Genomic DNA, 9,047 nt, shown 5'->3' with positions numbered 1-9,047 from the left:
GAGGAGTTATTTCCACTTTGGAAAGAGGGTTTCTGTTCAAGAGAAACTGAACTGGTAACAAGGAGCAAAAAGCCTAAGGAACCCTTCATCTGGATTACCTCACTGCTCTTCAGAGAACCATTATGAAAAGAGGCTAAGCACTCCATGTTTGCAAGGCCTAATGTTGTTGGAAGGAAAGACACAGTTCATGACTTTCATGGCTTTGGACTTGTTTGTTATCTTCTCAACCCTAAGGGTCTAAAGTAGTAAGAACAGGATAAAAGCCAAGAAACAAAACACACACAAAAAATGGCAGCCTATAGGTTACTGAGAGCACTCTTTTTGCTTTGAAAGGGAGAGTTAATATGAAATCAAAAAGAAGGAAGGAACTAAAATATTCCCCATCAAGTAAGTGACAATACACAAATTCACCAGGTCTCTTAGGGGCAAATAATTTCATAGTTATGACATTTATAAATGTTTTAGTTTCATCAAAACTCTAAGCCTGTCATTGCCTAGCACATTACTTAAATTATTTATGTAATTCATTTCAAAGATACATAATCGGTCTCCTCTGGATTCAGTCACTCTTCTTTTCTATTTCAAATGTTCATTTAAAGCTCACCCACAAAGTAAAGGCCATCCCATCAGTCATCTCGAATTCCCATATCATTTATTGTCTGTGCAGCTTATTTTTGCACCTGATTACGCAGACAAATCCAACTCATTTCACCCCTTCACCTGTACAGGTGAACATGGTTATAGAAAATCCCATAATGGTGCAGGCAGACACTTTGAATTAATAACTGCAGTTCAAGGTGAGCCCTTAATACCGTCCAGAAATCCTGCTAAACGTCCCTACTCCATCTACTCCCCCACTCTCCTGGATGATAATCCAGACTTTCCTTCTTCTCATGCTTCAAACAACTTTTGTTGTAGCCTCACTCCCAGAGGGAAGCTGGTGCCCCTGCTTTCTACCACACTGAGAAAATGAGAGCTATTAGAAGAGAGCTTCCATACCCTTCACTACCTGCTAACACTTGTGCTCACATACTCAGCCCTTCTTCTGTTACCACTGATGAATTATTGATGCAGCTATCTAGAGGCAAACCTTCCATTTTTGCACTCAATTCCCTTGCCTCTCTCTTTTACCATCGGAGTTGTATCCTCTACTGAATAATTCCCATCAGTATACCAAAAGAAATTCTTCTTGACTCTACTCACCCTGCCACTTATATGTCTGTGTCTTTGATCTCCTTTACAGCAAAACTTATTGAAATAGTTATCTGTATTCTTTGCCTACGGTTATTCTCACCCTAACTCTTTTTTAAACCCATCACATCAGGCTTTTGCTCCATTAATCTACTAAAACTTCCCTGGTTAATGTCACAAATAACCTCCATGTTGCTAAATCCAATGGTCAATTCTCAGTCCTCATCTTATTTGGTACAGTTGATCATTCTTTCCTCCTTGATACATTTTCTTCACAGTTTCCAAAAGATACATTTCTCTTCAGTTTCTTCCTACGGCAATAGATCACTCCCACTCCTTCTCAACCTCCTTATAGAGCCCTCTTGGTCCCCTACACTCTTGATATTGAAGTGCTTCAGGACTCAGTCCCTAACCCTCTCCCAAAGGAGGATTTACAGGGAAGCTAATGAAGTTTGATCTTAGCATCAGTGACCCTCCTCTGCATGAGTCTGTTTCAGAGCACTAGGAGGGTTCCAGGAACCTGTTGACATATTGTAGCTATAATTCACTAAGATTATTTTTTTCCATTTATACATCCTCTCTATCCTATTTCCTTCCATGTCAAGTGCTGTTGGAGTGGCAGTTGTCATTTGGGGGATGTGGCCAAAAGCAAGTAGTGTTTAAGTTATTTTTATGTAGTTAACAGTGATTTCCATTTATGCTTAAGCTAGTGCTAGCTACCTCATAAAGGAGTGAGCTTCAAAGAGAACCCCATTCGCCCCTGTGCCAGAGGTCCTATTGCATGTGAATGTGTCCTGAGGCACCTGAGACTAGTAGATGGTTGAAGAGAAACAGGTTTAAAACATATAGATCCAGAAAGTAGTCGACAGAAAATTCTTCCTCTCTTCAGACATGTAAAATTAATCCCTAATCAAAATAGAAGTTTTCTCCTATCAGGAACACAGCAATGCAACATCTCAATTACAAATGCACCAATTTTTTATTTTTTGTGGGAATGCTATGTACAGATTTATTAGAAGTTCTTATAGAGTATAACCTATATCGGTATTACAGTGAGTATGTCTGTGAGTAGAGTCATGTGTCTTAGGCAATCAGAATCAAATTTTGACTTCAGTAATCAAAAACAAATTTTGACAAACCATTTCCATATTCTATGGAAACATTTCTAAATTATTGCCATAAAGTGATATAAGAACATGGTATAAAAAAATAGTATAAGAGTAGGCAGCCAAAAATATGTGGGGAAAATGGTTTTAGTGGTTTGTCAGTTAGTAAATTAATTAAAAATACTGTTATTTTTATGGACTTTTATTATTTTTATATTTATCAGCTTTTAAAATGTGTCATCTGTTTTTTATTCTAAATAACTGTACTACTGTACCTAATTTTGTATTCTGTTTCTTTAAGAGAGTTCCCCACGTATGTGAATCAGGTCCTGGAAACCTGGATCCATTCTTGCTACTTCTCTTCCCTGTCTGCATTCATTCCCTGGGGAAGCTCATCCAGCGGCAAGGAAAAAATCTAATGGGAGATGTTCTAGAGTTTTACAGAAAAAAATGTTTAGGTGTATTGAAAAAATATTGATAAATATCTAAATAAAAAGATAGACACACCATTATGAATAATACTCACTGTCATAAAGATGTCAATTCTTCTTAAATTGATGTACAGATTCAATACAATTCCAGTCAATATTCTAACAGATGTTTTAATTCAAGAAACTCAACAAATTCGTTTCTTAATTAAACTTTTTTTTTTATTTTTAGATAGTTACAGATTCTTGTACAATTGTAAGAAAGAATGCAGATTCCGTGTATGCTTTACCCAGCCTCCCCCGATGGTAACATCTTACAAAACTCTAGTACAAAATCAGAACAGAATATTAACATTGGCAAAGGAAAGATACAGAGAATTTCATCATGACAAGGATCCCTCATGCCACCTTTTTATCAACACACACTCCCTACTCCTCTATTCTTAGCACTTGGCAACCACTACTCTGTTCTCTATTTCTATGAAATACTTTGTCATTTGAGAATGTTATATAAAGGAAATCATAGAGTCTGTAACCTTTGAGGTTGACTTTTCCACTTGGCATAATTCCCTTGCGATCCATCCAAGATGTTGCATGTTATTAATAGTTTTTTCCCTTTTATTGCTGAGTTTTCCACTTATTCCATGTTCTGATGGTATAGACGCACCACCATTCGTTTAACCACTCTCCTGCTGAAGGATACCTAGTTGTTTCTAGTTTGCGGCTATTATGAATAAAACTTCCATGAGCAATCCTCTCAGATTTTTGTATGACTAAAAGTTTTCCTTTCTCTGGGATAAATGCCCAATGGTACAATTGCTGGATCACATGGTAGTTACATGTTTAATCTTTAAGAAACTGCCAGACTATTATCCAGAGTGTCTGCACTATTCTACATTCCCACCAGCAAAGTATGTGTGATCCAGTTTGTCTGTGTACTTGTCAGCATTTGGTGTTGTCACTAGTTTTTATTTTAGCCATTCTAATAGGTATGTAGTAATATCTCATTGCAATTTTAATTTGTATTTCCCTAATAACTAATGATGTTGAAATATTTTCCCATGCTTACTTGTCATCTGTATATTCTCTTCACTGTAATGCTTGTTCATATCTTTTGCCCATTTTTCTGGTTGGATTGTTTGTTACTTTACTGTTGAGTTTTAATAATTCTTTGTATATTCTAGATACTAGTCTTATTTCAGATACATGGTATATAAACATTTTATACTGGTCAATAACTTATCTTTTCCCTCTTAACAGTGTCTTTTGCAGAGCAAAGTTTTTAAATTTTGATGAGGTCCAGTTTATCAATTTTCCTTTCATGAATTATGCCTTTGCTATCAATTCTAAGAACTCTTTACCTAGCCCTAGAGCCCAAAAATTTTATCCTAGTTTTTTCTAAAAAGTTTATAGTTTTACATTATGCATTTAAGTCTGTCATCCATTTTGAGTTAATTTCTTTTTTTTTCTTTTTTTTTTTTTTGAGGAAGATTAGCCCTGAGCTAACTGCTGCCAATCCTCCTCTTTTTTTTTGCTGAGGAAGACTGGCCCTGAGCTAACACCTGTGCCCATCTTCTCCTACTTTATATGTGGGACGCCTGCCACAGCATGGCCTGCAAAGCAGTGCCATGTCCACACCCAGAATCTAACCCAGTGAACCCCTGGCCGCCAAAGTGGAACGTGCGCACTTAACCACTGTGCCACCGGGACAGCCCCTGAGCTAATTTCCGTATAAATTTTATATAAAGGTTTAGATCAAGGTTAATATTTTTGCCTCTGGATGTCCAATTGCTCCAAATCTGTTTGTTGAGAAGGCTATCCTTCCTCCATTGAATTGCTTTTGCCCCTTTGTCAAAAATAGATGGGACATCTTGCCACCCCCATGGCCCAGTGGTTAAGTTCACACACTCTGCTTTGGTAGCCCGGGGTTCACAGGTTTGGATCCTTGGCATGGACCTACATACCACTCCTCAGGCTACTCTGGTGGTATCACACATACAAGAACTAGAATGACTTACAACTAGGATATACAGCTATGTACTATAGCTCTGGGGAGAAGAGTAAGAATGGCAACAGATGTTAGCTCAGGGCCAATCTTCCTCACAAAAAGAAAAAGTATAAAAATGATCAATGAAGCATATTGGTGTGGGTCAGTTTCTGGACTCTCTAGTGTTCCATTGATCTGTGTGTCTAACCCTCTACCAGTACCACAGTGTCTTTATTACTGTAACTATATAGTAAGTCTTGAAATCAAGGGGAGTGATTCCTCTCATTTTATTCTTCTTTTTCAAGATTGTTTTAGGTATTTTTAATACCTGTGCTTTTCAATCTAAATTTTAGAATAAGCTTATCCATGTCTATAAAAATACCTTGCTAGGATGATGATAGGAACGGCATTCAATCTATAAGTCAATATGGGAGGAACTCACAGCTTTACGATGTTGAGTCTTCCAATCCACAAACACAGTACGCTCTACATCTTTGATTTCTTTCATCAGTATTTTGTAATTTTCCGATAGAGATCCTTTACATGTTTTGCTAAGCTTGTACCTAAATATTTCGCTTTCTTTGCAGTGGTTGTAAATGGCATTATTTTTTTAATTTTTGCTTCCGTGCGTTCAGTGTTAGTATATAAAAATGCAATAGATTTTTCTGTGTTGATGTTGTATTCTGCAACCTTGATGAATACATTTACTAGTTGTAAGAGGTTTTTTTTTGGTTTTGGTTTTAGATTCCTCAACATTTTATACATTGACAATTACATCATCTGCAAATAAGGGCAGTTTTATTTCTTAGTTTCCGATTGTCCTGTCTTTTTTCTCTTTTCTACCTTATTGCAGTGGCCAGAAGTTCCAGTACTACGTTTAAAGAATAATGTCAACAAAAAGATTTAATATGCAAGAACAAAAAATGCTAAGAATAGCCAGGCACTCCTAAGGTACAAGGACAAGTAGTAAAGATGTGTTCCATCAAATTTCAAAATGAGTTGAACATATTTATTTCTTGCAACCTGGCAATTCCACTTCTAGGTATACATTCTAAAAAATCCCTTGCACCTGTCTTTTTGGAGACGTATACAAGAAACTTCATAGGAGCATTGTTCCTCATAGCCAAATATTGGAAACAACATTCATCTGCAGGAGCATTGTTAAGGGTAAATAAATTGTGTATATTTGCACAATAGAATATTACGTATTAAAGACAAATAATGACCTAGCACTACATGAAACAATGTGGATAAGCTTTTGACATATAAAATTGTCATAAAAGACAACATACAGGATGACATGACTTTTGAAAAACCTTTGAAAGCAAAACTAAGCATGCTGTTTCAATATGCATGCATGCTTGGTGAAACAAGGAAAAACACAAACAAAGGAATGCTAAACACGACATTCTGAGTACTGATTAACCTTGACTGAAGGGTAGGCAGAGGAAGGGGATTAAAGAGATGCACAGGCAGCAGCAAGAGTCTTGGTAACGTCCTCTTGCTTAAGCTAGGTGGAGAAGACATAAATGTTAGTTTTATTATTCTTCTTTATAATTTAAATACCTTATTTTCTTCATAGCAAATATTTCATATTTAAAAAAAAATAAGAGGTAAGGAATATGCACACCAAACTCATGATGGTGGCTGCTTCTCAGGAGAGCAGGACAGAAACAGAACTGGAGATGATGATTTAAAAGGACTTTAGTCTTGATAGTTTATTTCTTTAGCAAGAGAGGAAAACAATTTAACAAAATAAGCAAATATTCACAGGTATCAATTCTGAGGGTAGATGTAGGAAATATAGATTTTTCTTATGTTATTCTTTGTAATTTTCCTTTTTTGAATTATTTTCGAAGTAAACTTTTGTATGCCCATCTCCGTTGTGCTGAGATTACAATGTCATAGGTAAATAGATAGACAGACAAATAGCTAGATAGACAGATTTCTAGGCAAACAGAAAGATAATAGAATAAGGATGTGAAGAGTGACAATACAGGTATTTGATTTCATCCTCTGAGAGCAGCAAAGTGATGCATTACAAAACAGCACTTAGCTCTTGGCTGAGTAAGATGATAGATAGGGAAACACTTTCAGTTTATACCACATCTTTATATCGCTTATCATTTTAACACCACCTAAATCACCATGAGACCTCTTCCTGACAACAAAATTAACAGAAGGTGAGCAGTGAAATACGTTTTGTTTAAGGGTAAGAAATACTACTAAGATATTTACTGGGAATCAGTGACATTGTACCAAATATGAGCATTCAATAACTGTAAAAAACATTTAAGGGCCACGTCCACAATATAAACACACAAAATAACTTGAAGTACAATGACATCTGCAAAACTCTAAAAGATATCACTTGAATTCTCAAAGGCATAGCAGTCAGAAAGTGTGCTTTCTAAAGCTAAGGAAAGAAATTTGTACAATGGAAAGATAAAATCTTCAACTAAACAGGAGCCTTGTATAACCCTGGAAGAGAAATGAAATTGATATGTCAAAGAACTTGGAAAGTGAAATATGGAAACTATCAAAACCAATAGAAGGAAAAATGCATGAGAAGATAAGAAAATTCAATGTGAAAACTGTGGAAGGATTCATTGAAAATGTCAAACACTTCAAGACAGTCATAGGAGAGTATGTGCTGTTTCTCTGAGGAGAAGAGACTATCCATATCAGCAGAAAACAGGATTTGTTAACGCACATGCAGTTTATAGAATGCTATTTAAATATATTGTCATTCCTTCTTCTATGCTTGAGTATTTGGAGTCTAGCTAATTGAGATTGAAAGACTATTCCACCAGCCCTGAAGCACACTGTGTCTCAAAGATTAACACAAACTGTAAACCCTGAGATGGCAAGGTCAGTGTCTGGTTCATCATTTTTATCTCCCCAGCACTTATAGTACTTTGTTCATAATAGATGCTCAGTAAATTTATGATAAAAAAAAAAATACCAGTCCTGCTGGAGAAAATAGGTCTTTTAGACCATCTTAATAATCAAATTTGGTCTAAAGTAATTAAATACTTTTGACAGTGAGATAATAGGAACACAAGATTAACCATATCGCTATACTTTGAGATAGCTGTCTTGATATGACTTTCTCTAATGTGGTATTGCAAATATTTGTTATGCCCAGTAAATGAAAGCTTTATCATCAGCGAGTCAGTATGAATAATGAGAGAAGCTCCACACTGAGAGAATCGGATAACCTACTCTCCCTCTTAGACTATTCAGTTGTGAGATCTTCAACAAACTACTCTACCTCCCTGGTCCGTTGTTTCCTCATCTAGAAGATAAGGCTGTTAAACCAAATAATCGCTAAGACCCCTTCCAGCTCTTACATATAGTTTCTGATGTGAATCCATGAAAAAACTAAATATAATGTATGATATTCTTAGGCTGCACTTCATTTCAAATAGCCTTCCTTCCCAGGTGTGGTTAAAAGAAAAGGATATACAATTTCCCAGGAAAGCCCAGCAGGACCTCTCTAACTAGGTGGTGATGGACCGCAAACGCCAGCAGAGCCATGTGAACTTGGTAGAGGCAAAATTGGTGCCTCCCAAATTAGTGTGCATGAAAAGGCCCATTAGGGAATAATGCAGTTTAGACGTGTGGAACAGCGTCAAGGCAGAGCTGACAGAAAAGCAGCCGCATTGTGGCTGTTTCCGCACAAACTGACATGCCAGACTGGCAGTGGAAGCAAGGCAATGGAAAGGAACGATCAATAACCTCTCTGATGTGTGACTACCCCCCGCCCCACTCCCACCCCATCCTGTGTAAAGCTCAGCCTCTGCAGAGACTCATGGTTTGAAACAATTGGCTCTGCTATAGTAGGGTAGCAATTGCTTGTCCTTATAAGGTATGCTGAAGCTAGTCTCTCTTAAGTTAAAATACGCCAAAAAGCTCAAGGAAAATGGACAATCAGATCAAAATGGGTTAACTGAAACGAATGTGAAAAAGCGAAAAGAATTGTGTAACCCTTGTGACTTGGAGGTGCACATTAATTCAACATCTCTGCGTCCAAAGAAATTTACAGCCTTCCATGGATTTCGACGTTTCAAATTGCCTTTGCTAAATCATAAATAGCTCCAGCATATGAGAATTATATATAACATGAACCATTGGTAAAAAGCACAGTGGCTTCTTTTTTATCATCTCTAATAGTGCGTATATTACAAACCCCAAGTGAAGGAAAACCCTATATGATTCCTTGGCACAGAATTGCACCTTGCAAAAAGAGTCTTTTGGAATAAACAATCCATTTCTGTGGAACCAAAAGTTCTGTATTGCAAATGAAAACTCTCTAGAGTCCAGACTTTATTT

Source organism: Equus asinus, chromosome 16 (genome assembly GCF_041296235.1).
Source record: "Equus asinus isolate D_3611 breed Donkey chromosome 16, EquAss-T2T_v2, whole genome shotgun sequence".
Taxonomy (NCBI): Eukaryota; Metazoa; Chordata; class Mammalia; order Perissodactyla; family Equidae; genus Equus; species Equus asinus.
This window is presented reverse-complemented; position numbering follows the sequence as displayed.